Here is a 19,590-nt window from a genome sequence, read left to right as displayed (position 1 = left end):
GTAATGAGGGAAGCCCATTAAAACACTTTTCTTCTCCCTGCCAGTGCAAGACTGCTGCCTGTTAGTGCTTTATTTAGCCAAGCCCCTTTCTTTGTAATTTTTCTTTAAACTCATGCTCCTAAAAATATTATAGTCCTTCTTTGTGCATATATATCTATCATATACTCCAGAAGGAAACAAGCTGCCAGTCAAGCTAATAAATAGGTTTATCTGTTACCATATCTACACTGAAATAAGCTAGGAAGCTTTTTTTCAGAACAATGATACAACCAAAATCCTGAAACATCTAACTTATTCCTCAGCTCGAGCACCAGCCACCTTACAGCACAGGCAGCAGACTGGAATTGTGCTGAAATAGTGACAGGACAAGTAAAGGGGAAATTTATTAACAAATGAATTCCTGCTATTACAAACCACTTCCACTTCACTACCAAGGCTTTTAAAGGTTCCTGGCAGAATCAGACATCTCACTTGCCTTCCCAAGAGTACAATTTAAGGCTTGATTCCTAAGCTCTTATTGCAGTTGCCATTAACTGTGGCAAAAGCTATGAGTGTTTAGCTCTTCTGAAACAATCAGAACAGTTTGATATATATGGAGAAGGGGTTAACCACCCCCAGTTCCTACTCAAGTCTCAAGACACATCCAGTAAGTTTCTGCTCCTGCTCCCGATGTGAAGGGGCAAGTGTGAGTAGATGCTTGGAGAAGCATGTGCAGCCCTGGGTTCAGTAGGCTTTAGAGCAGGTGGCTCTTCTGAACAGGGATGGGAACAGGTTGTGCCTGACGAGAAAGCTCTGACTCCAGCTCTTGCCCTTGCAGATGTAGTTTTCACAGGCAGCCATAATTAAGAGCACACCAGATCTGTGGTACCTTGGGACATGTTTAATCACAGCCTTAGCCTGCACGAATCCAGAAGATGACTGGGGCAACACACTGATGTGCTCATGAAGGGCTGGACCTCTCGAAGCTCTTACAGTAGCAGCAATTTCAACTCTAAATTTAACTGGTGACAGGAAGATTTGATAGATATCTACCCTCAGTAGAAGGTGCTTTAGAGAGACAGCAGATTCTTCAAAGTAATTCTCCTGCATCACCAACAGTTCTTTCCTCTTATCTAAATGTGGTATTAGCCAGCCAGCTATTGATGCTCCCCAGGGATTTAATTATTTGCAACAAAGCACCGTTTGCCACAGCCAGCAAACAACTCAAGGTAAGGTCTGCTGGTATCAGACTCCAGGCTGTTTTACAGCTTGATATTAGAAGGAAATCACACGAAAATCAGTCTTATTGCACACAATCAGATTAATGCAGTCTTCAGGCACAAAGCTGAAAGCTCTTCAGTGAAGAGGTCATGTTATTTTTTTTCCAAATGCTGATATAAACTATTAAGTCAAAACCAAATCATGATGCTCTTATTTAATCTCTAGTGACTGCCAGACTCACAGAGACTTCTGTGGGAGGTCTGTTTGAACAAGGCTATTTTTGACTATCCACCTGGAAAATGAGAAACAAAGAGAATTTTGTTTCAGTACAGTCTAGTCCCACCACGTGGTTCTGACTGATCTGTGATACGTTTCCAGAGTTCAGCAGGTGTTCGGGGGAGTGACTGCGGCCTCTCATTCAGCACAGCAATACACAACCACAACAGAAAGATCCAAAACAGAGGTCAAAAGAAAAACAGTGTAGGAAGTTAGATGTGAAGATGAATGATGAAGCTAGATAAATTCATTTCTCTAGTGTAAATCATATTTGGCACAAGCTTTTTGCTTGCTGTGATTGTAAAGATACTGTAAACGCGTTTCTCAGAGCGCCTGGGTTCCTGTTTGCACAGTTCAGTGCTCTCTGTACTGAAACAATTTATGATCTTTTTCCTGGCTAGTTCCTTGAAAAGAAAAACTTGGAAAGAAGCACTCAAGGGGCTGAGAACAACAAACCTGGTGAAGTCAAGCCCTGAATGCTCTGCAGGATACACTCCAGGGGACAAAGCCAGGTAGTTTCTGCAGTTGCTATACCCCACCTATTTCCCATTGCCAGCTCAACAGACAAAGGATACTGGACACCTGGGAAGGAAAGAAAGAAACAAACTCAGAAAAACGTGGGTACAAGATCTCTTAATTCTGGGTCAGGGCAAGCAGGTTTGTCATTCTTACAGAGCCCTTTTCTATCAGGCTGACAATCACAGATTCAAATACACTGGGAGAACAGGTTGAAGACCCCAGAACCACAGCCCAGAATACAGCTCATGGTATACTTGTCTACCACTTCTTCCACATCAGTGCTGCTACATTCAGTTTGCAGCAAAGGAAAGCTATTTTTATTCCTTCTCTTCCAGTGTTCCTATTGGCACAGAAAGATAACAGAAGTAACAACAGAATGATGACATAAACCCAAAACAGAAACAAGCCTTTGGTGTTTATGTAGCCCTAACATTGATTACATAGGAGAAAGATTCGGTGTGGCAGTTCCAGCTTGCTGTGGATACTCAAAAGGCAAAGTCCCTACAAAACAGACCTTTTGGCTGTCAGATGTTTCAGAAAGACAGACTGAATATAGTCATGACCCTAAATATATCCCACTTACTGTCTGCATAGAGTAAAACGCTATGCATGGGCCAGGTAAATATTTATTTTAGTACTGGTGTCATCTACAGGATAAGCAATACCTGCCTACCCAAAACTGCTACACTGCTGTAATGGCTGCTATACTACAGAAACTTAATTTCAAACTTACTATGAAGAAACAGCAATTTCGGAGGCAAGGTTGCTAAGGTCTAACAAGTACAGACTAAATGGCATTAAGGAGATAACATGGACTCAAATTACCAGGCAGGAAAGAGGAAGGATAAAGCGTCCCTGCACGTATGCTGGCTTCCCCCTTGGAAAATAAAACAAGCATCATTTTGCACAGCTCCCTCCTGACTCTTCTGGACAGAAGCTTCCAAACACGTAAGCAGAAAGGCTTCCGCAGGCACAGGGGAGGAGGCACACCCCCACGTTCCTAACCCGGGAAGCCAGCCTCCCCCTGCCTTCCGAGGGGGATGATCATACCAAATAAAAACCTAAACATTTCTCAGTAAGACTTTTCATGCAGGACATAACAAGAACTTCTTGGTCAAAGGAGCAGCACACTAACCTTGAAGTTTTTCCCATAGAAGCTAACACGAATTTATGAAACTTAGGTCCTTCTACTTTCTGTACAAACCATTTTTTTTTAATTCTTGCAAACTCGACCCATTTTATCATTGAAATCAGAGCAGCCTGTTACAGGGGAAGCACACATTCAGCAGCTCACCAAGTTTTGTTCTTATAAAGGACAAAACCAAAACCAAACCAAAGAAACTCATTTTCTACAGAAAGTTGCATTTTCGTCTGTGTATAGAAATACCCAATATATTAAATACTTTGGAAGATGCATAAATTAATTGGTGTGGAAAACTGACAGTTGAAAAATAACAAGTTTTTTATTTTTGTCGGAATCTTCAAAATCTTGTGCATTGTTCTGTTTTCCAATATGAAGGAAAAGAAATACAGGAAAAAAACAAAACGACCTCCCTCCCCACCCCAAAGAGTTAATGGTGTACACTCCTCCAAAAAAATCTGCAAGAAAATGGCCTGATCAGCCTGTATGAATGCTGCACCAGTTACTGCCATGACTCGCACATACAAGGACTCTAAACCTGATTGCTACTGTAATGATGAATCATTGCATAACTGAAGTATCTTTTCCAAAGGGATCACCTTCTACCGGTTTTTCAATTCCATGTTAGTTTTTCACTGCTGCAAGTTTAGTTGCTAGAGGACTTTCATAAACACCCCTAAGGCAATGACCTAACTAAAGATGACTGTATTTATAGTGCTATTATTTCCCCTTCAGTACATTTCAGAGCACAGATAGAGCAACTGGACCCCTTGAGGATTATATCTTAACATATCTACTATAAATATTTATCTGAGTGACTTAAATTTAGCTTTAGTTAGGTCTTTCAGGGACACACAGTGGGCCTTAGCTTGGGAAACCAGAGAAGCAACTCAACACGACCTTCTCATTTTCAAGCCAGTTTTCCCTTAGTATTGCTGGATTAAGTTACCTGTGACTAACCTGTTTGGTATGGCAATTTAGTGTCACTGTTTTTCTCAGAATGAATGTCAGGACTCGAAGTCCTTGATACGTGCTGAATCTCCTGTTGAAGTTGAGGATGGAGAATGTAGCAGACTCCATCCTATTTTCATACCACATAAAACCCTTTGGTGTGACAATGAAATGCCTGGCAATGCCCAAATTACTATTATTCCAAAGAGGTAGCCCCTTTCTGTCTAGTACAGCTACAGTATATTCCCACGAGAGGAAGATGTTCAGGTACTAGAAAAGAAAAAACAAATCCCCAAAGCAACAACTTGGAAGTAAACAACATACCTTCTGGATAACAATCCATGGCCTTGGACATGTCTACAATGATGTGTCTATGAGGTTCACACCTTTCCCTGTAAACTTGAGTCTTGCAAACAGCTCTCTTCTCAAACAAAGTTTCTCAACAGATGCCAAATTCTACTTACTGTTATCCACACCATCTTTCTTGGAACATCTGTGGGAACATGTCCCAGGTTCCTAGCACTGCTCTTCTTGGAATTGTCCTTCCTCAAACAGCCCCAGAGGCAGAAGCTATTTTAACCCACCACTGCGCAACAATTATTGGCACAGGGTGATGCTCTGTTTCATGCGTCAGATGCTTCATCCCAAGCATTTGATTTCAGGCAGTTTTCAGGACAAATAGAGCCACACTAACATACTGCACAGAAAAGGTGCAGAAGAAGACAAAAGATTTGGACAACAATCACTGCAGTGATTATTGCCTTAGCTTTGTGGATACACTGCTGCATTCAGACAGAGAGCTCTAGCACAGCATGGTGGGACAATACTGCATTGCAAATGTTGCAAAGTTCAACAACAGCTCCAAAATATCTCCCTGAGGACACGAGGATTCAGCTCCAGCACTCCTCTGCCAGATTTTAAGGGAGCCACAGACATTGCCAACAGTCACTGTTGGGAGTTAGGCTTCCACAGCCTGCTAAGGGCCTGTAACTAGACAGTCTGATATTCACAAGGCAAGGTCTAGGCTAATGGACTAAAGTGGTGCTCCTCTAAGGTTACCTGCCTTTGTCAGCTTCAAGGATGGTCTGATATCGTAACTAGATTTCAGAGGAGCTTTCCCAACTATACTATCACAAGTACCCTTGGTACCGCTGCCCTGAGGATGCTGAGGTAGTCCAGCATGGTCTACCCAACTGTTAACAGCAAACTGACCCTAATAATCAACTTGAAGTCTCGCCATACAACAGGTGCTTAAGCATTGCTTTGCTGGCAGGAGGAAAGATCAAGAAGGATCTTGATAAACTGCCAAACTAAGCAATATTTAAACAACAATCTCAGATTTGCTTCCCTGTTCGGTGCTGCAGAACTACCACAAGGCTGGAGGAAAAAAAGAACTGAATCACTTGGATTTTTGCTATTACAGGCAGTTCATCTCAGCAGCAAATATAAATACTCGATGGAACCTTTGCCAAAAATACACTGCCTCCTCTCCCCAGTTTCAGGGTGGAGACAGATCCCACAGAAACATACTTGCAAGGCAAGTAACCATCTCAAACGCTTTTTAACATTAGCGCATGCTATCTACTGAAGGACAAAACATTTCACGGATAAAGGAGTTTAGTTCAGGAACAAATGTTCTTTTGTTTTAGAGGGTTTTTTTTTTTTCTTTTTTAAACTCTGATTACTTCAATAATCCCATTTACACTGTAGCCCTACAGGCAACTTTATCAGCCAAGTGGTGTTAGGGCAGGACCAGGCCACTAGAGCAAGGATAGTTTTGTTGTATGGTTTTGGTTTATTTTGTCGAAAGGTTTGGTTGCTGAAGAGAACATAGTACTGAGCTATGCCTTAAGTCACATTTTGTTTCAGTGAAATACTTTCATAGACCAAAATTCACATGTGCTCTACTTATACAGACCAATGTATTAAAAAGAACAGGTTGAATCCCACCCTACCAAGTGCCAAGAGGTGTGTAATCAATGGTAGTTACAATCACTGAGGAAACATTAGGGGACATTTAGCTCTTGGCTTGTGACTTTTAAATCCCTCCTTCTCCAAACAATTTGCCCAATTCTTGGTGCACAAGAAGGTACAAGCAGCACAGTCTGCCACATGAACTCTCATCATAACTTCCACCTAACCTAAAGACAACCACTCACCAATAAAATGAAAATCCTCCATGATTTTGCAGTAAAGTGGAGTTTACCGCACTCCAGCAGCAACTCCTTTCTCACCCTACACCTCGCTGCCCCTTCAGCTGTTAGTGACACAACTGTTTATGGGGCTTCATTAACTAATGAATAGATGTAGATCTTAACAAAAATAATAAAAACAATAACACTAAAATCAGTTTTGTTTTTAATGCAGACCTGCTCAGTGCAGAGTCCTACAAGCAGTTGCATCAACACAAGGTGGAGATTCACTAAACTCCAGAAGCAGGAACAAGCAGCCAAGGGTGGAGCAGGGATTCTGTAAACCAACATTGCCACCAAAGTGCCGGTACTGTGAAACTACACCCACACTAGCTGTCTGCAAGAACAGCCCAGTCCTTCATCCCACAACTTCCCGCAGAACAACTGTAAAGGTGACAGCAGTACTTACAGGGTCGAGACTCAGGATGCCTTGCAGGTTCCCGGCTGACCAAGTCCCCAGAGAATCTTCCCAAGCTGTGCAGTGAAGCAGAGCCTTCATACTGCAGTCATATCCTGGAGCCCTTCAAGGAGAGCCTCCTCTCCCCTCTTCCTCCATGCAAAATAGGTCGCCATGGAAAAGAACAGTGTTATGGGAGGTGATCATGTTCATGGTGCCTCCTAAAGCTCTGCGCACCAAAGACAGTATTCTGAAGCACTACCTGGATCACAGCTTCACATCCTTTGCTTGTCACAGCCTTTCTTCATGGACTTAAGGTGACCCCATATCTCCTTAATAACTGTTTCAAAAAGGAAGCAAGGTTGGATATATCTATAAATACAGCTGAAATCAACACGCTTGCCACATTTCCACCAGACACTGATTAGGAGGCTTCTCTGCTTTCCATGCCAGATAGCCAGGAAACCCAGAGTTGGGCTGGTGGAACAAGGGTTAGCTGCTTGCTATGGCCACTCAGAATCTCCAGGGGAAAAGATGGGTTAATATACTGAAGAGACAGCTCTGAAAAGCTGTAGAGCTTAAAGGCACTTGAGGGGCAAGGTGGTGCAGAACAGTCAAGAATAGGTGTGGAAAATTGTGGGACTGTCTGTGGAAAACCGTCTGCATTCAAGCCCAAAGCTTATGAGGAAACCACATCTGCAATGCAAATTCACCATGCACAGGCAAGTTATTACCCTGAACAGATTTGAAGGCCTGATCTTTCTTCACCTTCTAAGAGGGAAGCTGGGATTTTCATCATAGGTGTTCACAGGATAAAAGTATAGCTGGGCAGCTAATCACAAGAGGCATAAGCTATTTCAATTGCAATTCAATAAATATTTCCTTTGGAAAAAATTCTTATGAGTTAGGGGTTTCCCTGCCACTTCCCCATGTACCTGTCCACATTACTGCCTACTGCTACTTAGATCAACATTCAAACCACCCACCAGCATCTAAACAGATTTTGATGCTGCATATCTCCAGCAAGCTGACTTCACCACTGTGAAAGGAAAAACACTGTTCTTATGGGAAGCCTGCTTCAAATCAGGCAGATGACAGTGACAACTACAGGTGGAAGAAAACAGAAGATCTTTTAAGTGCACAGTTTTCTACAGTGTTTGATATATAATTCATATATCAGTATTATATAAGATATATATTCATATAATTAAGCCTAAGCTTTCTGTGAAAAAACTTACCTGGACCAGCAAAAATAAAGCAAAATCCACCAGCCCTGACATTCTCCTGCAGGGGGAAGACCTGCAGAAGTACAGAAATTGTTTCGTGTTCTCCTGGCACAGCTTCTTTTGGATCGTTCCCTGGAAGGGGAAAGGACTGTCTGACCTGCACGTGCTCAGGAGTTGCCTGATCAGGCAGGCAGTATAGAAATGACTTTTCTACGCAGTCAGTAAGCACAGCGTTTGAGCACGTTAACAGGGTTACGTTAGGACTACAAAGTAGCCCCAGTGCCGACTTCACTGGCAACCTGGTTCTTTCAGGTGGAGATACCTGCAAAAGATAAAAAATCCATCAGATTGCCAGCAACCTACGCAACTGGGAGCATTTTTAAATTGCAGTAGCTTATATGGAGAGGCTCTAGAACTACATGTCTTGCCAAAAGATGATTGTTTTGGTCAAAGTAATGTTTGTGTATTTCAGAAAGCAAACAAACTTTCTACAGAAAATATGAGAGACGGAGACAGGCTGTCTTCACCCAAGGGAGAAGGCCAGGGAATGCTCACACTTAAATAAATAGATGAATAAATAAAAGGCATTTTTGAGGACTTTCAGCCCTAAATCATTTTCCTGATTGTTACAGTTGTGGCAGGGGACAAGAATGAATAAATGATTAGGGACTATGTGAACTTCTTAAACTGATTTGTTGCTGGCAAAGCTTTGTGCAACCATACACTGCAACATGGCTAGATTTCTACTCTCCGAACAGGCAAAAAGGCACCTCCTAGACCAGCTGGCTTTCTGCTGAAGGTTACCATTCCCACAGCTCCGTCAGCCAGAGAGGTTGTGTAAGTGCTCTCAGATCAGCTTAAGGCAAAGCTAGCCAGGTTAGCTCAAGTCACTACCAAGTGCATAATCCCATGATCCTTTTGACTGGCAGAACTATGGTAACCTCCAACTGGTGGGCAGAAATAAGTGCTAATATCTTTAACACGCTCTCAGTGGCTCTCTGTGGTTTCACTAACTGCATGGCTCTAACTGGGAATTGTTTTAACAGAACTTCAAGTCTCTAACAGACCCTCTAGACTGTTTTCTACTTTCAGTCCACCCATCACACCCTGGAGGTGCACCACTGCTGGCTGGTGTGCAGGAGACCTTCATACCCTGCACCAAACGTGAGTGAAGCAGAACATAAAGCCCCCTTCAGCAAGCTTCTAAACAAGAGTACACCAATCTCTGAGTGGTCAAACACATTACATGATAAGAAACGGCAACATTCAATGAATAATTTATTTGATAAATTATTTCTGGAGTATTTGATCAGTTCTACGGGCTACCATCAGTCCTGCTGAATCAACAGGCCCAATCAGAACATATGCTCTAGAGAAAACATGCAGCACTGCGGCAGGTTAGCAAAGACATTTACTAAATCAAATGCATACCCCACTTGCTCCTCTAAACCATAATGAAGCATACGTGGAAACCTAAGCAGCTAAATGTATACTTTTCCTGAAGTGGCTGTCTGTGCATACACAATCTGTCCCTTCAAGGTTTTTCCATTAACATACCCACATGTATAGCTATAAATCAAAATGAAAGAGAAAAGGGCAGGCCAGCAGAGGAGTAAAAGAAAGAAAATACACTGTATACTTGCAAAAGGCTGTGATTAACTATTATCAAGTGAAATCACAGATAGAGAGATTCAGATCCTTAGCTGCCTACAAAGGGATGGGGAAGTAGAAGGTTAGAGAGAAACAAGGCTTTTAGCTACTCTTGAAAACAAAAACAAAAATGACAGAAAAAAATAAGAGATTAAATTCTTGATGAATACAGACTTAGATCCAAAATGTAAAGCAAGCAAAAAGAAGTAAACAATAGTATTGACTTCCTTACAGAAGTTAGGGAACCCAAAGCAAAATAGAGGAATATAGCAGTGAAGAACAGAAAGTACCCTGGCAAGGTGAAGGGCTGAACAGATGTACAGGTAACTTCCTGAGGCCATTCAAAGAACTGATGGTAAGATAACAGGCTACCCAAATCCAACAGAAGAAAGTAATATATGTGACTTATTCCTCCTCTTCAAAAAGAAGGTTCCTGGAATTTGTGTGTGGGGGGGGAAAATTATCAGATATTTACTAGAGATAAGCATTCCCCAGAAATATTACACACTTCTACAAAATCTTAAATCCTTCCTTGCCTCCATCTTTCTCCAAGTGGCAACTGGGAACCACTGTTATTGTTGTATAGACTTAGCATACTTTTCAGAAAAAAAAAAAGAAAAACTGCCAACAGGAGTTGCTGTTGAACAGATGATCATTTGATCAACACTATCATTGCTAAGCTTCTTTTACTAATGGAAGAGCATAAAAATCCTTTATCTCCCCACGTGTGGCACACAAGCCCCCATACTTGCATCAGACTCCAGGGAAATACATTGGTGGGACCCCCTTGATAGATGTGGGCAGAAAAATCACTGCCTAACTAGCTTTCCTGAAGATGTGCAGTTTTGGACAACAGGAATACCAGTCTACACTGGGATCTTCAGCTCAAAATATGAAACTCATTCATATGCAGTACTAATGATACAGAGACTCCCAACTACCAATGGCACAGAGGAGACAAACTCATCTTATACCCCTGATTATGCTGAGATGCCAACAGGGTTCACAATAAACCCCCAGATTAGCATATTATTTTGGGGTGGTGAATCAGTTCATTGGCAGCCAGAGACCGCGCCAACACACATGACAAGGCAGGAGAGTTGCCAGCTGCCGTTCAGCTGCAGGAGCAGTTTCTATCTGCAAAAACTGGCACAACAGCCACTTGGTATCTGGCAACAGCAGATTTTACACTGCTCAACACTGTTGTTAAATACAGGAACCATTTTAAAGCACAATAATAAAGTCACACGTAACAGGTTTAATCAAAGCTGCGTATTTTCCTGCTATGGAAACCAGTCACAAGAACCAAAAAGCTGCCCAAAGACAAAAATTTTCTGTGCTACTCTCTCCTAATCTGCCCTGTTCCCTTCTGAAACCCTAAAACTGATGAACAACAACACGGACTAGCTGCAACCAGCCCAAAGCAGCAATCTAAGCTTTTCACATCAAAACTCTGCCAATGCATTATCAAGGGTCACACCACAGCGTAAATATGCTTCATATCCCACCTCCAAACGACTTAATTCAACACGCAGCCGTTGCTTCATCCTTACAAATGGAGTCCCCACATGCAGATAGACAAGAGACTACTTAAACTGTTAGGCCTCAAGACATGTTTTTACAGAAGCAGTAATAATCCAGAAGTCCAAGCAAATGGAAGCTGGCAAGAGCTCAGTGCTCTGTAACTGAATAAGAGACATAATACCAGATTTAGAAAAACTCTTAAGAAGTAGCTGCAAAAAGAAGGATTCAAACTATTGTCCTTGTCCACTAAGGGTAGGAAATGTACTAACTGGAACTGCAGCAAAAGGTGAGGTGAGATTCAGAAAACCTTTGGAAAGCTTAAAGACAGCTAAGCAGCACAGTCACCACTGGAAGTTTATAGAGAAGAATCTGCCAGGAGGACTTAAGTAAAATTAATCCTGTCTCAGAGGATGCAGGTGGACTACATAACCTCTCAAAGGTTCACTTGCAAGCCTATTTTCCTATGAAACTAAAATCACTGGTGTCTCATGGTGAGCACCCAAGAACCAAAGCACCTACAATTTTACACTGCAGAATTTGGGCTCTAAATACTTGCTTTATACACCTTATCAAGTATTTTCCTGCTTTCTAAATATTTAAGTAAACTCTTCACAGGATTTGTATGCTATGCTCCCATCCCTCTAATACTATGTCATTTGCTTGCTCCTTCCTTGTCGTGTAACACAATGGCCCTCATCTCACAACATGACCCTCAAAGAGAGCCTTCACACACAGGCTGAACCCCACTGAAACCACTACTCCACACAACCACAGGAACCTTGCACATAAATTGACTCTCTTAGATGAGAACATAATTGTACCTTGTCTGTATAACAGTTAAGAGACCATAACTTATGCAACATCCAAAAATTTTATGTGTAGAAAAGTACAGTCCTGCCTCGTGAGACCAGAAATCCACCACCAAAGTTTAGCCTTTGAGAGGGAATGATAAACAAGTGGCCAGCAAGCGAGGGTATGTCTACATGGCAGGCCTGCGCGGAGAGCTGCACACTAGGGAACCCTCGTGCATGGGCAGCGGGCTCCATATGGGCTAATCTGCTTTGCATCTCAAGAGATTTCTCTGATATTATATTGCATATATACATACACACACACACACACACTTACATTTTTTTTGTTGGATCCATTTATTTTTTCCACCTAAACTGCACCAATACACGTTCTAAACATTTTCTTATGCAAGTTCAGGGTTTTCAGTTTATTTTACAGTCTTCTTTGTTACCAGTTATAAAATACATATATTTATATGGTTTAAAAAGAACCATCTGGAATCATGTGCTGAAAAACACATCCTCTTGGCAGACAACTTGTGTACTTCTGAGTAATTAGAATGTATTTAGAAAGACAGGGCATGCTTGGTTTTTTTTATTTGTAAGCCCTCTCTCCATTAATTACCACATTTTCCAAAGAGCGAGAAATAATGTTTTGTGTCTCTCAAATTCAGCTGCGATAAAACCCTCTGTACAAGAGGGGTTATACTGCCAAGACAAGACATTAAGGTATTTGGTATTGAAAAGTTATCAGAGGAAATATTCAAAGTTAAAGCACATGCACACAAAATTCAGCTAACCACCGCATAGATCCAAATTTTTTTCAGACTTCCTGGAAATGCTTTTCAGGTTTTTGATATGTCTATATAGACTGATTTAAGAAATATCTGCTGAAAAACAGACCCTTTCAAGACCAGAGGCCATCAGGAAGCCATCTACCTACAATCTCTAATAACATTTGAAAACTATATATTCTTTTTAAATTTTACAATCACAGATTGAAAAAAAGAAAATGTGGGCTTGCTTCTCAGATTCTGCAATCCCAGATAAGCAGGAGTGGAGCAAGACTCCTCCCCCTCTTTGAACGTGGCTGTGGGAGTATTTCAGATTTTGACATTTCCAAAGTTCAGTCTCATAGCATGACTTGATTGCTGCAATGCATCTGACTTACACTGTTCCCAAAGACCCCCGGCTCAAATGTGAAAACTTGTTTTCTTAACTATGTCAAAAAGTTTGAGCTCTCATTTCTAGGTCCCCAGCAATCCTAGCCAATCTGCCAGTACACCCTGAATGATGTTACATAACAACAAAAATATGTTTAGCCTAGGAAAGTCCGAAGAGATTTAATAAGACATTGTGAAAGGAAGGCAAAAAAAGAAGATAAAGATTAGCTCAAAAGGAATTTATGAAACATACCTTAAAATAATTTGTTCACTTAAAAAAAAGTTTCCTTCCAACTTATCTGGGAATTGTTCTTTGGTACATAGTCAAATGTATTGCAGATGCCTACCACATCGATATACAGTACTATATATAGAAATATGAACTGGCCCTAGTGTCTAGGTCAGCAGCTCTCAATCTCTTTTGATTTGCAGCCTCAGTTCTTAGTAGTAATATTAGGTCTTCTGCATACCTGACATAAGCCTATTCACAACAGGCCAGCTTTTCAGAGACAAAGCGCAAGGAAGTCAGGTTTAAAAACACTGCTCTATCCAGTTATGTGAATTATACAGTGATGTATTTCTAATGAACATATTGCAACTGCAATGCATTATACATTTATATAATTCACATGAAGCGAATCCAGAATTATGTTTAACAGATTTGATTGGCACATGTATTAAGGATTTTTAACTGACCTAGAACAGCTCAGACTATCCTGCTTACTCAACAAACTTCTCTGACTGAAGGGGAAATTGTTTCAAAATTTAAAAAATTATATAATGCAGGATCAAAGTTACTAAATAACTAATAAAAATGGCTATCCTGAAATGCATTAAATTGCCAAATTACAAAATGATTCAAGTCTTCAATCTGACAGTGCTGCATTCACAGATTTAATTCCCTCCCTCAGCATCTAGTAATACTATGCTATGGAAGGATTAAATCCTAATAAAGACAAACACATACACAGTGTGGTCTGCTACATGTGAGCAGCTACTCCAGATTCAGTGTTTGGGAAAGTATGAGAGCCAGTATAATCCTATTTAGTTCTGAGAGATCAAACAGGATTTCTAAAAGAGTAATATATCCACAGGTCAATGAAATGTTCTCAATTTAAGTGCAGTCACTTTGTAATCATGTTCTGAAAGCATTTTTATCTGTAGGTATAAAGAAAGTTTGCGACCATGTCCAGAGAAATTAGCATTATATGAAGTTGTAAATTTCACACTTAAAACTTGGGAATGGTATTCAAAAAACACCATTTGTCCCCTTATCTATCCCCTGATCCAAATGCTGATTTGCTTATTGATACAGGAAGCTTGGTTCTCCCACAACCATATCCAATATTAACAAAGCGAACACATCAACAGACCACAGCATCCCTTTCTTAGCAAAGACAACATGACATTAATATTCTAAAGTACTGATTCTTTCTTAATAAGACCAGAAGAAACAAAATACTTAAAAATATAATCACAATACCAATTGTTTAAGTGGACAAAACCCATGATATTATCTATGATCAGTTCATACTGAATGTAAAATGATGTGTTGATGCAAGTTTCTTAAAACTAGGCAAACAGCTTTATGTTTAACCATACATGCAACTACTGCAATTAGCAGTTCTGAAGGACTTCCGAGTTCATTGTTGACAAGGTCCTTAACAAATGGCTTAGATACGAAACTTCCAGATCTTTGCTCTGTCACTACTATGAAAACAGTAATGTCATTCAGCTCACAGCAGAAAAGCCTCCACCCATGGCAATTATGAATTGAACCGCCTCTACCCTAAGTCTTTCCTATGGAGAAGAAAAAAACAAACAAACAAAAAAAACACAGTTCAAAATTAATGCCCAGTAGGCTGAGCAGAAGATTTGAAGCATCTAACCACTGACATCACCTGAAGGAGAAGAAGGAGGGGTCCTTCTGAAGGACCCTTCTACCACACCCAGTTCTAAAAGCAGAATACTGTACCAGTCAGTGGCAATTCTGGGATAATGTCATCTAAATGGTTACACACACATACCTGATTATCAACCAGAGAAGCATCATAAATAACCAAAATGAGTGCACAGATGTTACTTCTGTGATAAGAACAGGGGCAGTTAGAGTTGCAGAAAACTCTAGACCTCATTCAGTCAATATAAGGCAACTCCTGCTATCCTCGAATACTCCCCTACCCCGTAACTTTTTCATCCAGTTACAATTAAGTAAATAAGGCATGAATATTCTAATACCCATGAAACTTCTTTATTTACAACAACATTCCATCCAGCATGACTACAGAATAAGAGCAACCAAATTAAGCCAGCTGGCTGGCAGGATAACATCTGTTCTCTGTGGTATATTCTGCTTTCCATGACCAAGCATGACTGTAAGAGAAGAAAATGCTCCTGTGCTTAGCTGAAGATATAATCCTATACTGGAATACTTTAACTCAGTGGATAGCAATGTTTTAAGGGTGCTGTGCCCAGCTGGACTCCTGTTTCCTAGATTAAAGGTTAAATAAGCTTGTAGAAACCAACTGGGAACCAGAAATCACTACCTCTCAGAATGGTGTATTTCTTGCTCTGGACTCTGATGGACCCCATTCAAAATCTGCAGATGTGGCATCTGTATTGCAGGATGCTGACTCATTCTGTAAATTCTTGGAAAAGTTTCAGTACAGACCTGAAATTAATACTGACAGGGACCAGCACGTCAAGGTGACTGCACATTTCATTGGATGCTGAAATAAAGACCGATTTGTCTCAATAACTTTAGAGAGAGAACAGGTAGTAAAAATTCCTGTATTTTCTACTGAATATACTTGCCTATCTTTTGCTTCCCAAACAAGCTCTATGTTAACATCACACTTAAGAAAACAAAAACTTATTTTTGCAGGGGACGTAATTCCTACCTTATCTGGAACAAATCTCTGCTTTTGATAGTGAATGCCTAGTCACACAGTGACAGGTCAAGGCTGAGTTAGTATTTTGACTGTAAAACACATTGCTTCATTCTTTTACAAACCTACCATAAATATTCACTAGACACTATAACATGCTTCATGCACTCACCATTAGACTAACAGATTTTTTTTTCCTTAAAAGCTGCTTTCATATACTACACTAAATGCCCAAAGTTCACTGGGTTAAGGATCTCATGTGTTTACTCTAGAAGCTGACCACTTTATCTTTACAATACTTTGGCTTGGGTTGGCCACCACCCTTCCCCCCAAGCCCAAGCGCTTCTAAAGTATCTGCCCTCCTTACAAACCATAGTCCTGTCAAGCCAGTTGGCTGACTTGAAGGTTGTTGCCCTCGAAATTGATTTCCATTCATTGCTACATATTGACCATTAAATTGTGCATCTTAGATGTATTATACAATTTATAAATATCTGGACTGTTACAAAACTTACCTATATCTTACAACTGTAACTTGACACTCTAATCTTCATAAATTTAGTTCTTTTTAAAATTAAAGCAGTCTGCTATGGGATTAAGCATCTTTACTGTATGCACTGCAAGAGTTTGATCTGTAGAGTTAATATCCTATGTCTTCCCACTAGGCTGATCTAAATGTAATTAGTCCCAACATAAGAATTTGTCCCAGTCGTTTTCAGAAGTCTGATTAAAGATTCAAACACATATGGGGCAAAATTCACAGCTCTATGAAATCATAAGCTTTTTACATTATCCTAAGACTGTCCATGTTCAATGAAGCCCTCATTTAAGTTCCACAAAGAGAAAAGGAACACCAGCTACATCCCAAGGCAATTCACCGAACTGTTGGGAAGAATCAGAGATGAACACTTTCAGTCAGTAAGCTCACACTCAGCTGCTTCTGTCCTTGTTATTTAAGCCTCCTTGTTTCATCATCAGACATGAAGAGCCGTAAATTACCACCAATACTTTTCAAAATCATAGTAGGCACTTTGCATTTTTCCCCCCCAAAGGAAAAATACTCTAATTTCCTTCCCTAATCACCAGAACTGTTACTGAAAGAGAACCAAAACAGAGAATTCAATCCAAAAGATAAATTACTGATCTGACATACATTGTGTGGAGAAGGGTACTGAACAAGGGAAATAACTCAGGCTTTTTAATATTAATATAAAAATGAGGTATCTTCCAAGGAAAATGTGAGAGAGATATCCTTCTTTAAAGAATGATATCTTTCAGAGTCTGGATTAACAATTTCCCTTAACATGGATTAACTCATTTGCAAGAAAGCAGAAAACCCCTAACGTCATCAGGTATGAATTTTGAAATAAGCAAGCCAGAGCTGCCCAGGGTCAGATTTTAATTACATAAGTTTGGTTTTGGTGTTTGAGATTTTTCCAGTCACTTTTGTGGAAAAAAAACAACCAACCAACCAAGTTTTGATCATGACACTTTGGCTTAATCCTTATCTTCTCTGTGATATACTTCTCCCTTCACAGATACAGCATAGTCCAAGTAGGAGTTTATTGTAAGCTGAAAAATAAGACTGGGAGATAGCAAGCTCATGCAGTTTAAATGAAGTTACCTAATTCTATCCCAGTAAGCAAAACTCAAAGCTGCTGGCAGTAAATACAGTAAGAACAGGGAGTTCTGTTTAATATGGACAGACAGCAATAGTAGGATTGTAGATCTCAAAAGTACAACCCCCAAAGCAAGCAAAAGGGATTACCCCAACGTGAACACTAAATACAAGTATATTAACACCCAAATAGAAGGGTTTAGATTACTGCTGTTGCCAAAAATCTTGTGTTAAATTCCTTTAGATATTGCAAATGAAAGTGTTCCTTCAGTATCCACATAAATTTTTCCCAGATGCATTTAACAGAGATCAATAATGAGTTTTATTGTAAGAACCTGTCATATGAAGAATGTTGACCATATTATCCTTACGTTGGCAGATGAAAAAGCTGAAAATTGCCAAATTACCAGGATAAGAGTAGCATGTCTTTTCCGGTTATATTCTGAAGTATCTTGACAAGAACAAGAAGCATGAAATGATATAAAATCAGATGTCATTCGATTCAGTCAAAGGATATAAAAAGCAGAGGGTATTTGTCAGTTAATACTTCCACTGTTTTTAGAAGATTTTATTTAATTTACAAAACACATAAAATACAACATGTAGATGATTGCATGATTGTTAGTAACTGAATGAATGTTATTGCTTCCCAGAAAATTTGAACCATAGCCCAGAGACATAAAGTTACTGTTGTTGGTAGGCTGGCTCTACAACCTCTCATTTCTTCAAGACTAAGCTTTAATGGAAGAAAGCCACTTTCTAAAGCTAAGTTTCCACTTTAATAACTGATATTTTTCCAGACGTTAGTCCATTAAACTAAGTTTCACAGACTGTAAAGATAAATTACCCTAAAAAAAAAAAAAAAAGCTTATGAAAGTTCTGAAAGAAAGAAAGAAAGGTTAGCCAGCTAGCTAGCTAGCTTGCTTTCTGGTACAGAAACATTTCAGCACAGATTTATTCATTTTATGTTATCCCCTCATCTAGTTAGCTTATACAATTCCTCAGACTGCCTAAGAGTTTTGAAGCAATTAGAGATGCAAGCTAGTAATCAATATACTAGTTTGCAGCTTTAAGTCTTTCATGTCCAGACAAGCATTAAAAAAAAGAAAAAAAACCCATAGCTCAAGTCAAAGAGCATCACTAGGCAACGCTAGGTATTAGTCACATGGTTTTCTGTGAAGCACTTTCAAGTGAAGCCACAGGCACAAGTGCCTCAGAGTTAGAAAAGCCTACCTAATTTTCACAAGTGTACAGTACAAGATCCCTTATAGCAAAACTGAAAGAACATTTACTAAAAGAAAAAGCAACTTTCAATCATTCTCATGTAACAATCTCTATGCATTCAATGACACTCAGAAAGCTTGATTAACAGTATGAAGCTGTTAAAGAAAAGCACACTTCTAGAATGGGCTGATACCTAGGACATCTATGCCCACTGGCTGAGAAATAAATACATATTCGTGACTTCATAAGAAAGTCACCATCTCATGTTTAACACATTCCTAAGGCTGAAGCCTCACATCAGGGCTGAGCTAGAACTTGCTGTGATACACAGGAATTGTCCTGCTCTACTTTTTTCCCCTTGCACCGCCTCAAGTCACAACTGACTTTCCAGTATGCCAGTTCTGGGAGATACACCAATAGGAAACTACTCACTTCCTTCTACAGCCAAGCCAACGGTTACTTTGGCCGAAGAAAGCATCCTTCCATGTCCTTTAACTCATGATCACACCAACTTTTTGAGCTAGTTTTGATGTTCACATGGCCAACAAGCCAATTCAGTTGGTCCACGTGGCAGAAAACTCAAAAACTCATCAGAAGTTTCCTGCCAATTTAGCAAGCTTTTACTTTTGACTCACTGAGCTGGGATACACATCACCAAACCTGCTGCAAGGAAGGAGGAAGGATTGCATGGGCAGCTGTTCCTTCCAGTGGTTAGCAATCCATCAGATGTGCTGCAACATGAAAACAACGCCGAGCTGCATAGCTATGATGGAGAAAAACGCATAGTGGAAAATGCTATCCAGTACAAGAAAGAAAATGCCAGTTTAACA

The sequence above is a fragment of the Apteryx mantelli genome, chromosome 15 (genome assembly GCF_036417845.1).
Source record: "Apteryx mantelli isolate bAptMan1 chromosome 15, bAptMan1.hap1, whole genome shotgun sequence".
Classification (NCBI taxonomy): domain Eukaryota; kingdom Metazoa; phylum Chordata; class Aves; order Apterygiformes; family Apterygidae; genus Apteryx; species Apteryx mantelli.
The sequence above is the reverse complement of the archived record's forward strand: the minus strand, read 5'-3'. Positions refer to the sequence as shown.